The sequence below is a fragment of the Coregonus clupeaformis genome, chromosome 17, assembly GCF_020615455.1.
Source record: "Coregonus clupeaformis isolate EN_2021a chromosome 17, ASM2061545v1, whole genome shotgun sequence".
NCBI classification, from domain to species: domain Eukaryota; kingdom Metazoa; phylum Chordata; class Actinopteri; order Salmoniformes; family Salmonidae; genus Coregonus; species Coregonus clupeaformis.
Window position 1 is genome coordinate 6,136,000 of NC_059208.1, and position 12,977 is coordinate 6,148,976.

Sequence of the window (12,977 nt, forward strand, 5' to 3'; positions counted from 1 at the left end):
CTTGCCTATCTGACAATAAGTGACTTTGAGCATCTTATAATAGACAGTACTATTATATTTTAATGACAACAAGCAGTGACACCAGGAGAAACTCCTAGGGACTGTTCATTACTTTTTTACTGGATGTAAACAATGGCTTTTACACAATTGTATAGACTTTGTATGGAGGAGATCTCGTTTCTGTTCTTGTTTTGCTCCCTGTGTTCTCCTCTGGTGCCTGCCCTGACCTTTGGCCCTGGCCTCAGTTAGAGAGACTCTAAATGACCCCTGACCTCTGAACCCCAGCTGACCTCCGCACTGAGAGGACGGCAGACAGACAGTAGCTGTTTTAAAAGACCTCCTTCCATCCGTTCCACAAGGTAATCAAACCCAACCTAACCTCACCGTAATGTAGACTGACAAACATAAAGCACTAAAACTAAAATGAACTTTAATATGTTGTTCTTTATTAAGTCTTTCTTAATCTTGAAAGGGTTTAAAAGTCAACACTGGGGATTAATTAAACTTCGATACAAACAATTTAAAAAGTAATATAAATAGCTGTAATATTTCTAGCAAGTTTGGTATGTAATAACTGTGTTATAAGACTTTGATAAAATATGTTGTATTGTAAGTAAAATGAATTACTCTTTAACCATACTAAAACTATTTTCTGAATCACTTTAAATTGCAACCGTTTGTTTTCTTTCTGTACCTTTATTTTGTAATCAATCACGTTATTTTCTATATTTTAGGCTGGTGCCAGATTCCACGGCAGGAAATCATACGTCCGACCACCCTCAAGCTCTGAAGGTGAGTTGCAACCAACGCTATTCGTTGGATAATTATCTTCCTTTATATCAACATAACCTTTTCTTTTGTTACAAATACAGTATTAGCCAATATGTAAAATATACAGGGTACGTCCCAAATGGCACCCAATTCCCTATATTGTGCACTACTTTTGACCAGAGCCCTATGGGCCCAGGTCAAAAGTAGTCTATTCTAAAAACTAAAAGGTTCCTGGAGTATCCTTCAGGGTTTCTTCAAATAACCCCTTTTAATGGATCCTTGAATAACCTTTTGACGAACCTTTTGGGGTACATTTTTGAACTACCCCCCCTCCCTATTATTATTATTATTATATAATAATAATAATAATAATAATAATAATAATAATAATACGCATAACAATAACAAGAATAACACAATATTTTAGTTCTCAGTGTTTATTATGATTATAGTGGCAAAGCATAATAAAATATATATATACAGTGGGGAAAAAAAGTATTTAGTCAGCCACCAATTGTGCAAGTTCTCCCACTTAAAAAGATGAGAGAGGCCTGTAATTTTCATCATAGGTACACGTCAACTATGACAGACAAATTGAGGGAAAAAAATCCAGAAAATCACATTGTAGGATTTTTTATGAATTTATTTGCAAATTATGGTGGAAAATAAGTATTTGGTCACCTACAAACAAGCAAGATTTCTGGCTCTCACAGACCTGTAACTTCTTCTTTATGAGGCTCCTCTGTCCTCCACTCGTTACCTGTATTAATGGCACCTGTCCACAACCTCAAACAGTCACACTCCAAACTCCACTATGGCCAAGACCAAAGAGCTGTCAAAGGACACCAGAAACAAAATTGTAGACCTGCACCAGGCTGGGAAGACTGAATATGCAATAGGTAAGCAGCTTGGTTTGAAGAAATCAAATGTGGGAGCAATTATTAGGAAATGGAAGACATACAAGACCACTGATAATCTCCCTCGATCTGGGGCTCCACGCAAGATCTCACCCCGTGGGGTCAAAATGATCACAAGAACGGTGAGCAAAAATCCCAGAACCACACGGGGGGACCTGGTGAATGACCTGCAGAGAGCTGGGACCAAAGTAACAAAGCCTACCATCAGTAACACACTACGCCGCCAGGGACTCAAATCCTGCAGTGCCAGACGTGTCCCCCTGCTTAAGCCAGTACATGTCCAGGCCCGTCTGAAGTTTGCTAGAGTGCATTTGGATGATCCAGAAGAGGATTGGGAGAATGTCATATGGTCAGATGAAACCAAAATGTAATTTTTTAAAAACTCAACTCGTCGTGTTTGGAGGACAAAGAATGCTGAGTTGCATCCAAAGAACACCATACCTACTGTGAAGCATGGGGGTGGAAACATCATGCTTTGGGGCTGTTTTTCTGCAAAGGGACCAGGACGACTGATCCGTGTAAAGGAAAGAATGAATGGGGCCATGTATCGTGAGATTTTGAGTGAAAACCTCCTTCCATCAGCAAGGGCATTGAAGATGAAACGTGGCTGGGTCTTTCAGCATGACAATGATCCCAAACACACCGCCCGGGCAACGAAGGAGTGGCTTCGTAAGAAGCATTTCAAGGTCCTGGAGTGGCCTAGCCAGTCTCCAGATCTCAACCCCATAGAAAATCTTTGGAGGGAGTTGAAAGTCTGTGTTGCCCAGCGACAGCCCCAAAACGTCACTGCTCTAGAGGAGATCTGCATGGAGGAATGGGCCAAAATACCAGCAACAGTGTGTGAAAACCTTGTGAAGACTTACAGAAAACGTTTGACCTGTGTCATTGCCAACAAAAGGTATATAACAAAGTATTGAGAAACTTTTGTTATTTGTTATTGACCAAATACTTATTTTCCACCATAATTTGCAAATAAATTCATTAAAAATCCTACAATGTGATTTTCTGAAATTTTTTTCTCATTTTGTCTGTCATAGTTGAAGTGTACCTATGATGAAAATTACAGGCCTCTCTCATCTTTTTAAGTGGGAGAACTTGCACAATTGGTGGCTGACTAAATACTTTTTTTCCCCACTGTATATATATATATATGAGGTAAACTCCCAGCAGAGCCACAAGTCCAATGGGTATATCCTCTGGTGTGTTGATGTTAATGTGTTGATGTTCTCCGTATCCATAGCCAGAATGTTTTGCAGTACATGGTGATCGAACAGGTTTCCTGTTATATTCATCAGAGGCTTATAGAGGGTGAAGTCATACCTCGGTTTTTGTGGTGAATGTGAATGGGAAAAAACTGTTTTGATAATGGTTTTCAGACACATACCTTGTCCATAATGTAGAGGCCTATGTGATATTCACTGAAGAGGTAAGGGAGGAGGATGGTGAATGTGATCTGCATAACATACCAATACCAATTGACATACCTTTGCATGCCTCCTCGTCTGTATACCTGCAAACATAGACACAAAGTGAGCAGTTCAGTCATCTGCACGCAATACGGCTAGCCTTCACAACATATTCTTATAGCCTACATATTCTTACCTTTTTGTTTATTAATATCCATTGAATTGTGTCCATTTTCTGTTTTAGAAAGATTTGCACAAATATGAAAAGCTAGATGGTATCATCTTAGAAGAACCCTTGATGAACACCTAATTTACTACAGTGTACTACAGTGCCTTCAGAAAGTATTCACACCCCTTAACTTTTTCCACATTTTGTTGTGTTACAGCCTGAATTTAAAATTGATTACATTTAGATTTTGTGTCACTGGCCTACACACAATACCCCATAATGTTAAAGTAGAATTATGTTTTTAGAAATGTTTAATGTCTTGAGTCAATAAGTATTAAACCCCTTTGTTATTTCAAGCCTAAATAAGTTCAGGAGTAAAGATTTGTTTATCAAGTCACATAATAAGTTGCATGGATAATAGTGTTTAACATGATTTTTTATGACTACCTCATCTCTGTGCCCTACACATACAATTATCTGTAAGGTCTCTTAGTCAAGCAGTGAATTTCAAACACAGATTCAACCACAAAGACCAGGGAGGTTTTCCAATGCCTCGCAAAGAAGGGCACCTACAGTGGGGAGAACAAGTATTTGATACACTGCCGATTTTGCAGGTTTTCCTACTTACAAAGCATGTACAGGTCTGTAATTTTTATCATATGTACACTTCAACTGTGAGAGACGGAATCTAAAACAAAAATCCAGAAAATCACATTGTATGATTTTTAAGTAATTAATTTGCATTTTATTGCATGACATAAGTATTTGATACATCAGAAAAGCAGAAGTTAATATTTGGTACAGAAACCTTTGTTTGCAATTACAGAGATCATACGTTTCCTGTAGGTCTTGACCAGGTTTGCACACACTGCAGCAGGGATTTTGGCCCACTCCTCCATACAGACCTTCTCCAGATCCTTCAGGTTTCGGGGCTGTCGCTGGGCAATACGGACTTTCAGCTCCCTCCAAAAGATTTTCTATTGGGTTCAGGTCTGGAGACTGGCTAGGCCACTCCAGGACCTTGAGATGCTTCTTACTCCTTAGTTGCCCTGGCTGTGTGTTTCGGGTCGTTGTCATGCTGGAAGACCCAGCCACGACCCATCTTCAATGCTCTTACTGAGGGAAGGAGGTTGTTGGCCAAGATCTCGCGATACATGGCCCCATCCATCCTCCCCTCAATACGGTGCAGTCGTCCTGTCCCCTTTGCAGAAAAGCATCCCCAAAGAATGATGTTTCCACCTCCATGCTTCACGGTGATGGTGTTCTTGGGGTTGTACTCATCCTTCTTCTTCCTCCAAACACAGCGAGTGGAGTTTAGACCAAAAAGCTCTATTTTTGTCTCATCAGACCACATGACCTTCTCCCATTCCTCCTCTGGATCATCCAGATGGTCATTGGCAAACTTCAGACGGGCCTGGACATGCGCTGGCTTGAGCAGGGGGACCTTGCGTGTGCTGCAGGATTTTAATCCATGACGGCGTAGTGTGTTACTAATGGTTTTCTTTGACACTGTGGTCCCAGCTCTCTTCAGGTCATTGACCAGGTCCTGCTGTGTAGTTCTGGGCTGATCCCTCACCTTCCTCATGATCATTGATGCCCCACGAGGTGAGATCTTGTATGGAGCCCCAGACCGAGGGTGATTGACCGTCATCTTGAACTTCTTCCATTTTCTAATAATTGCGCCAACAGTTGTTGCCTTCTCACCAAGCTGCTTGCCTATTGTCCTGTAGCCCATCCCAGCCTTGTGCAGGTCTACAATTTTATCCCTGATGTCCTTACACAGCTCTCTGGTCTTGGCCATTGTGGAGAGGTTGGAGTCTGTTTGATTGAGTGTGTGGACTGGTGTCTTTTATACAGGTAACGAGTTCAAACAGGTGCAGTTAATACAGGTAATGAGTGGAGAACAGGAGGGCTTCTTAAAGAAAAACGAACAGGTTTGTGAGAGCCGGAATTCTTACTGGTTGGTAGGTGATCAAATACTTATGTCATGCAATAAAATGCAAAGTAATTACTTAAAAACCATACAATGTGATTTTCTGGATTTCTGTTTTAGATTCCGTCTCTCACAGTTGAAGTGTACCTATGATAAAAATGACAGACCTCTACATGCTTTGTAAGTAGGAAAACCTGCAAAATCGGCAGTGTATCAAATACTTGTTCTCCCCACTGTATTTGTAGAAATGTAAAAAACAAAAAAAAGCAGACAATGAATATCCCTTTGAGCATGGTGAAGTTATTAAATACACTTTGGATGGTGTATCAATACACAGTCACTACAAAGATACAGGCGTCCTTCCTAACTCAGTTGCCGGAGAGGAAGGAAACCACTAAGGGATTTCGTCATTAGGCCAATGGTGAGTTTAAAACTGTTACAGAGTTTAATGGCTGAGATACGAGAAAAATTAGGATGGATCAACAACATTGTAGTTACTCCAAAATACTAACCTAAATTACAGGGTGAAAAGAAAGAAGCCTGTACAGAATAAAAATATTCCAAAACACCCATCCTGTTTGCATTAAGGCACTAAAGTAAAACTGCAAAAAGAAAATGGCAAAGAAATTAACTTTTTGTCCTGAATAGGAAGTGTTATGTTTGGGGAAAATCCAACACAACACATCACTGGGTACCACTGGGTATTTTCAAGCATGGTGGTGGCTGCATCATGTTACGGGTATGCTTGTCATCAGCAAGGACTAGTTTTTTAGGATAAAAATAAACGGAATAAAGCTAAGCACAGGCAAAATTGTAGAGGAAAACCTGGTTCAGTCTGCTTTCCAACAGACACGGGGTGACAAATTCACCCTTCAGCGGGACAATAACCTAAAACACAAGGCCAAATATACACTTTAATGTTCCGGAGTGGCATAGTTACAGTTTTTACTTAAATCTGCTTAAAAATCTATGGCAAGACTTTAAAATGGCTGTCTAGCAATTATCAACAACCAACCTGAGACAGTGCTTGAATATTTTTTTTAAAGAATACATTGGAAATATTGTACAATCCATGTGTGCAAAGCTCTTAAAGACTCACCCAGAAAGACTCATAGCTGTAATCGCTGCCAAATGTGATTCTAACATATATTAACTCAGGGGTGTGAATACTTATGTCAATGAGATATTCCTGTATTTAATTTTCAATACATTTGCAGACATTTCTAAAAGCATGTTTTCTCTTTGCCATTATGGGGTATTGTGTTGATATGGGTGAGAAAAAACAAAACAATCTAATCAATTTTGAATCCAGGCTGTAACACAACAAAATGTGGTATAAGTCAAGGGGTATGAATACTTTCTGAAGTTTATGGTATAAGTATAAGTACCATTTTGGACATGGCCACAGAGATCATGTTATGAACTCAACATAAGTCCCGTTTCCATTGGCACTTTGTCGTCAACCCAGGTTGGGCTGGCCTTTGTGGGCTAGCTCAAATTGCGTTTCCACTGCCTCCAGAAATTAGAAATGTTGTCATATTGCTAGGTAGCCAATATGTGACTGCAACTTGCTTCACTAATGTTGCTAACTAGCAAGATGTTGAAGAATTTAATTCATCCTCACCATTTTCTTTTATTTTACCTTTATTTAAGTAGGCAAGTCAGTTAAGAACAAATTCTTATTTACAATGACGGCCTACACCGGGCCAATTGTGTGCCGCCCTATGGGACTCCCAATCACGGCCAGTTGTGATACAGCCTGGAATCAAACCAGGGGGTCTGTAGTGACGCCTCAAGCACTGAGATGCAGTGCCTTAGACCGCTGCACCACTCGGGAGCCCAATGCTGTAACTAACGTTACCCCATACTCCTGGTAGTGCCAGCCAGATTCAGAGCCATGTATTTAGCTTGCTGATGTTAGCTAGCTAGCTAAATGGTTGGTGTTGTCTCTAGCATAACAGGCTAGCTAGCTAGCTTAATTCCTACCTTGCTTGCCATGGTATTGGCTATTAGCTAGCTAACCAAGCAAACCAGACGACATGTTTGAATATGATGTAGCTAGCTAGCTTTCAATACGACCTGTCTAGATAAAATTCCTGCTAGCTCACATTAGCTAGCTAGCTAGCTTGTTTCAACTCTGATTTGCTAGCTAATGTTAGGTAGCTAGCATTCAAGGGCTGACTGTGCTCATAAAAGTTTATTGTGTAGTGCAAAAATGAATGAAGGATCCAGCTATGGTGGTAATTTGTGTCATGTCTGACTACTGCAGTACTGCTTGTCCATGTGCTAGCTAACAACAACAAGCCCAGACAAGCTAGCTAAACATTGTGTCAGCATCCAACAGTGATCAGCGGTTGCATAGTAACGGCGTCACCAGCCCGAATTCTAATCGACCTGGTACCAGTTGTGAAACTTGGATGCGCTGGCCCGGGTGTCCCTCGACCTAGCTCGAATTTGAGAATTCCATTCGAGCCAGCTCGAATTTGGCCCGAATTTTAAGTGAAAGTGGAAATGGGGCTATATTGTGCTGCTACTAAGCAGATGGGGGGCTGGTTTTGTGGCTGTTGGACTTCCTGAGCCAACGCTCACAGCGAGTCAAAATAGGTCCCCATGTGTCGGATATACGCAATACCAACACAGGCTCTCCTCAGAGATGTGTTTTGTCCCCACTTCTGTACATCTTGTACACTAATAGTTGTACTAGTTCCCATACTGACAGACACCTCGTTAAGTTCGCTGATGACACTGCCTTGATCAGCCTGTTGCATGATGACGAGGAACATCATGGCCCGGTCCTAGATGACTTTGTAGAGTGGTGTGAGGAATCACACTTGGTCCTCAATACTAACAAGACCAAAGAGATGTGCATAGACTTCAGGAAGCGTACAACACCTACCTCTGCAACATCTATCAGAGGCCAGAATATAGAAATTGTAGAGGAATATAAATATCTGGGTGTCTTTTTGGACAGTAAGCTTCAGTGGAGTAAATGTACAGACCAGATCTACAAAAAGAGCCAACAGAGACTGTACTTTCTAAAAAAGTTGGGTTCTTTTAATATAGACTGTACTATATTGACTCTGTTTTACAAATCCTTTATTGAGAGTATTTTAACTTTTTGTATTGTTTGTTGGTTTGGCAATGCCACTGTCAGTCAGAGAAACATGCTGAGAAGGATTATTACCACAGCAAGTAAGGTACTTGGAGTCAAACAGACAGGCCTGGATGAGATCTTTAAGGTCAGGGCCCTCCGTAAGGCTCACAAAATCATTTTAGACCCAAGTCACCCCCTGTACCTGGACTTTGAATTACTCCCCTCTGGGCGTAGGTATAGGGCACCCCTCAGCAGGAAAAATAGAACGAGACAATCATTTGTGCCAGGTGTGATATCCCTCTTAAATAGCTCGGGCAAATGTTCCCATTGACCCCGTAAGGCCAGCAGGCTAGTCTTTGTTTTAAATGTTTTTAAATGTTTTATTTCTTATTTCTTACTTTTATTGGTGCGTGACTGTTATTGAAAGTTGTATTGTCAATCTTGTTTTGTATTTAACGCCACTTTAAATGTGTACATGACACTGCAACAAAATTTCCCCATGGGGACAATAAAGTAAGTAAGTAAGTAAGCAGTGGGACATGGCTGAAGGACTTGTTATCACCTCGTGTTAAACATGGTAAACCCATGTTACTGCGGATCAGGAAAGCTGTTCCTCTGGGATAGTCTCCAGACTGGGGAGAAATCCTGGACGTCTCAACGGAGATCAAACCATAATCCTCCCTGTTTTATTGTCTGTGTGATTAGCACACAGAGGAGTTCAGCTCTGTGTAGTCGTGGGCCCAGTGCCATCTGAACCAACCTCTAGTCCCTTCCAGCTGGAGCCGTATGAAAATCATAGTGAGCTGAGCGTTAGCTGGGTTCTCATCTCCTCTCCATCATCAACATACACAGAGATAATTACTTATTGATTGGTTTTGACAAAAATCCATTAACTTAAAACAGCAGCCTGGCTCTTGTAAGTCCACGATGACAATATCTTAAAAATTAAAAGTGATTAAAGAGCTTGTTGTTGTTGTTGATAATATTGGTGTTGTTGTTTTTGTATTTGTCAAGCGACTAATAATAGCTTTTTGTATCCTTTTAGGGTGAAAAAAAACATAGCTGGAATGACATGACTCTGAGATGTAGCTTCCAGATAGCTCTCAGGAGAATCACATTTCAGGACCACATGAAAGAAATGACCCGATTTGGAAAGGAAAGGAGAAAACATCTCCCAACTGAAGAAACCAGATGAAGAAACTTCAGTGTGGATCTCTGATCTCTTGACAGACTAAACATTGAACATTTAATTTCCATCCAACTGAACTCAGCTGAATTCCATGTAGGTTGTAGCAGAGCCCCCTGTAGAGGAACTGTAAAAGGAAGAGGCTAATGTGTAGATCGCACTTCCTCATACTTCTCCTATAGACACAGCAGACCAGCATCACACTTCTCCCAGCTTTTGGAGAGGCAGACAGCAGAACAGCATCACACTTCTCCCAGCTTTTAAAGACACAGACAGCAGACCAGCATCACACTTCTCCCAGCTTTTAGAGAGACAGACAGCAGACCAGCATCACACTTCTTCCAGCTTTTATAGAGAGAGACAATTAACCTGTATCACACTTCTCCCAGCTTTAACAGAGAGAGAGAGAGAGAGAGAGAGAGAGAGAGAGAGAGAGAGAGGGAAAGGAAGGGAGAGAGCAGACCAGCATCACACTTCTCCCAGCTTTTAGAGAGATAGAGAGAGAGAGAGAGAGAGAGAGAGAGAGAGAGAGAGAGAGAGAGAGAGCAGACCAGCATCACACTTCACCCAGCTTTTAGAGAGAGACAGACAGCAGACCAGCATCACACTTCTTCCAGCTTTTATAGAGAGAGACAATTAACCTGTATCACACTTCTCCCAGCTTTAACACAGAGAGAGAGAGAGAGAGAGAGAGAGAGAGAGAGAGAGAGAGCAGACCAGCATCACACTTCTCCCAGCTTTTAGAGAGAGAGAGAGAGAGAGAGAGAGAGAGAGAGAGAGAGAGAGAGAGCAGACCAGCATCACACTTCACCCAGCTTTTAGAGAGAGAGAGACAGTAGACCTGTATCACACTTCTCCTCTAGAGAGACATACAGGAGACCTGTATCACACTTCTCCTCTAGAGAGACAGACAGGATACCTGTATCACACTCCCCCCAGCCTCTACAACCACAGACAGGAAACCTGTATTACACTTCTCCTCTAGAGAGACAGATAGGAGATCTGTATCACACTTCCCCCAGCCTCTAGAACCACAGACAGGAAACCAGTGTCATACTTCTCCTCTAGAGAGACAGGAGACCTGTATCACACTTCTCCTAACATTGAGAGAGACAGACAGGAGACCAGCCCGGCAATGGAGTATCTCATCTTCTGGCAGAATCTGTCAGGGAATCTTTCGTCTTCACAGAGACACATGCAGTCCTCATCTCAAACGGCACCCTATTCCCTCAGGGCCTCTGGTCAAAAGGTGTGTACTATATAGGGAATAGGGTGCCATTTGGAAAGCATGGAATAGATTGAATGGAATGGGATCCAACACATCAAACATACGGAAACCACGTTTGACTCCTTTCTATTGATTCCATTCCAGCTATTACAATGAGCCCGTCCTCCTATAGCTCCTCCCACCAGCCTCCATTACTGTATACACCGACCGCCAAGGACGAGATAGAAATTAATAATGCAGTATGCCACAGGCCTGACATCCTATTGCGCGAAATGATAGTCTTCTAATTGCATTTGGTTTTGTTCATTACCGAATATATAATCCACTCAAATGAATAAATTATTAACTTGCAGTGCCTTATTGTATGCCAAGAAGCTTACATAGTCCAGTTTGATGCTCTTATAAGAGTCAGTGAAATACAGAGAAAAAAAAAAAAAAACGGCATTCAGGACACACAGGGTACACAAACCGATCTAAAATAATCTGAACAGGCCACGACGGAAGAGGAAATCCCCAAAATAGCTTTCCTTCTATAAAATAACTCTAATATAATATGTCATTTAGCAGACGCTTTTATCCAAAGTGACTTACAGTCATGCGTGCATACATTTTATTTGTTTTATTTTTTGTGTATGGGTGGTCCCGGGGATCGAACCCACTACCTTGGCGTTACAAGCGCCGTGCTCTACCAGCTGAGCTACAGAGGACCACAACTCTACTTGTGCATATGTCTGTGACTCTGTCCCAAATAGCACCCTATTCCCTATCTCTATTCCTCTCAGCTGATGTTGTCAGTGGACTAGTAGTCAGGCAATAGTTTTCCATTAGAGGAAGTGATTCTCTTTTGACTCTGAGGCCAAGTCCCCGGACAATAACACTGAGGCAGTGTGTTTTTTGTGTCAACTCTCATCACCGCCAGGGGATAGCAGTTAGTGGCTTCACTTCCAGTCCCTTATAATGCCAAGGTTTATCTGGGATTATCCTGTCTGAGTTAAGTATTATCCTGTCTGAGTTAAGGCAGAGTAAGAGCAGTTACATGGCTTATTTGATTATGAATGTACATAAAGGATGTCACGATCCTGGCTGTCACTGTGAGGCCGCTCTATTCACGTCGTTCCCTTGCTCTAGACACACACACAAGTTTGTTTTACTATCCTTGTGGGGACCAAACAATTGATTCCCATTAAAAATCCTATTTTCCCTAACCCAAACCTTAACCTCAAACCACTAACGCTAACCCTAAACCTAACCCTAAACCTAACCCCTAACCCTTAACATAACCACTAAATCTAAAATATAATTTTTCCTTGTGGGGACCGGCAAAATGTCTCCACCTGTCAAGTTTTTCCCTGGTTTTACTATCCTTGTGAGGACTTCTGGTCCCCACAAGGATAGTAAAACCAAAACACACACACACACAAATACACACACAAACACACACACACACACACACACACATTCATTTCAACATCCTATTCATTCCACAGTGACGTTCAGAACAGAATGAAATTATACACCTATTGTCAGATGCTGTATGTCCAACACTGAATAATGCCAGTGAGCTACAGGAACAACATTTTGATCTAGTTTTCATTGATGTGTATTCCATTCATTTTAATCATGTTGATGAGCTCTTACCTAGCAGCTACTTCCTGCCTTTTATTCTATAATTAACTCAAGGTTTCCTGTTCTCCTCTTGATTAAAATGATGTGACCAATGTTGAAGTGCTCCTCTTTTTTGTCACCAGTCATGTGGAAGGAGCATCAACCAGACCACAGCCACAGGTCACGAACGGCCTTTCATTTAGAAGAGAGGATGTTCCATTAGGCTAGTTTTTTTGTATTCTACTTACATTTACATTTTAGTCATTTGCTTCTAAGAAGCATTCCACAAGAGTCCATGCTATAACCTACTTACTTCATGTGTCATCATGTCAATGTCCTACACACCTGTAAAGCTCATGCATAGCTAATAAATGTTTAACATAATCTCATGTATTTATTAACCAGCAAATGCGTACATAATTGTTTTATTTTTATTTCTAAGTGATTTTCTGTACTACGGTAAAATGTTGTGTGGTAGAGAGAACAGTGTAACACTCAGTGTAGATTTACTGTGGTAGAAATAATAAATAAGTTGTTAGTCACGGTAAATAAATACATCAAGAGACAGTGGTCTTTGTCCCTCTGTACTTCTGACTTAACATCAATATAGGACTCAGGTTGCATCCTAAATTGCATCCTATTCCCTTTATAGTGCACTATTATTGACC

At 41.2% G+C, this 12,977-nt stretch overlaps 1 long non-coding RNA gene across 1 annotated transcript; it reads left to right on the forward strand.

Annotated features, from left to right (window-relative positions):
* The first annotated feature begins 187 nt into the window (after nt 1-187).
* Nucleotides 188-9,895, forward strand: LOC121585596. The gene is made up of 3 exons (XR_006003874.1): nt 188-359; nt 735-792; nt 9,336-9,895. It is a non-coding gene; the product is annotated as an uncharacterized LOC121585596 (long non-coding RNA).
* Nucleotides 9,896-12,977: the final 3,082 nt, after the last annotated feature.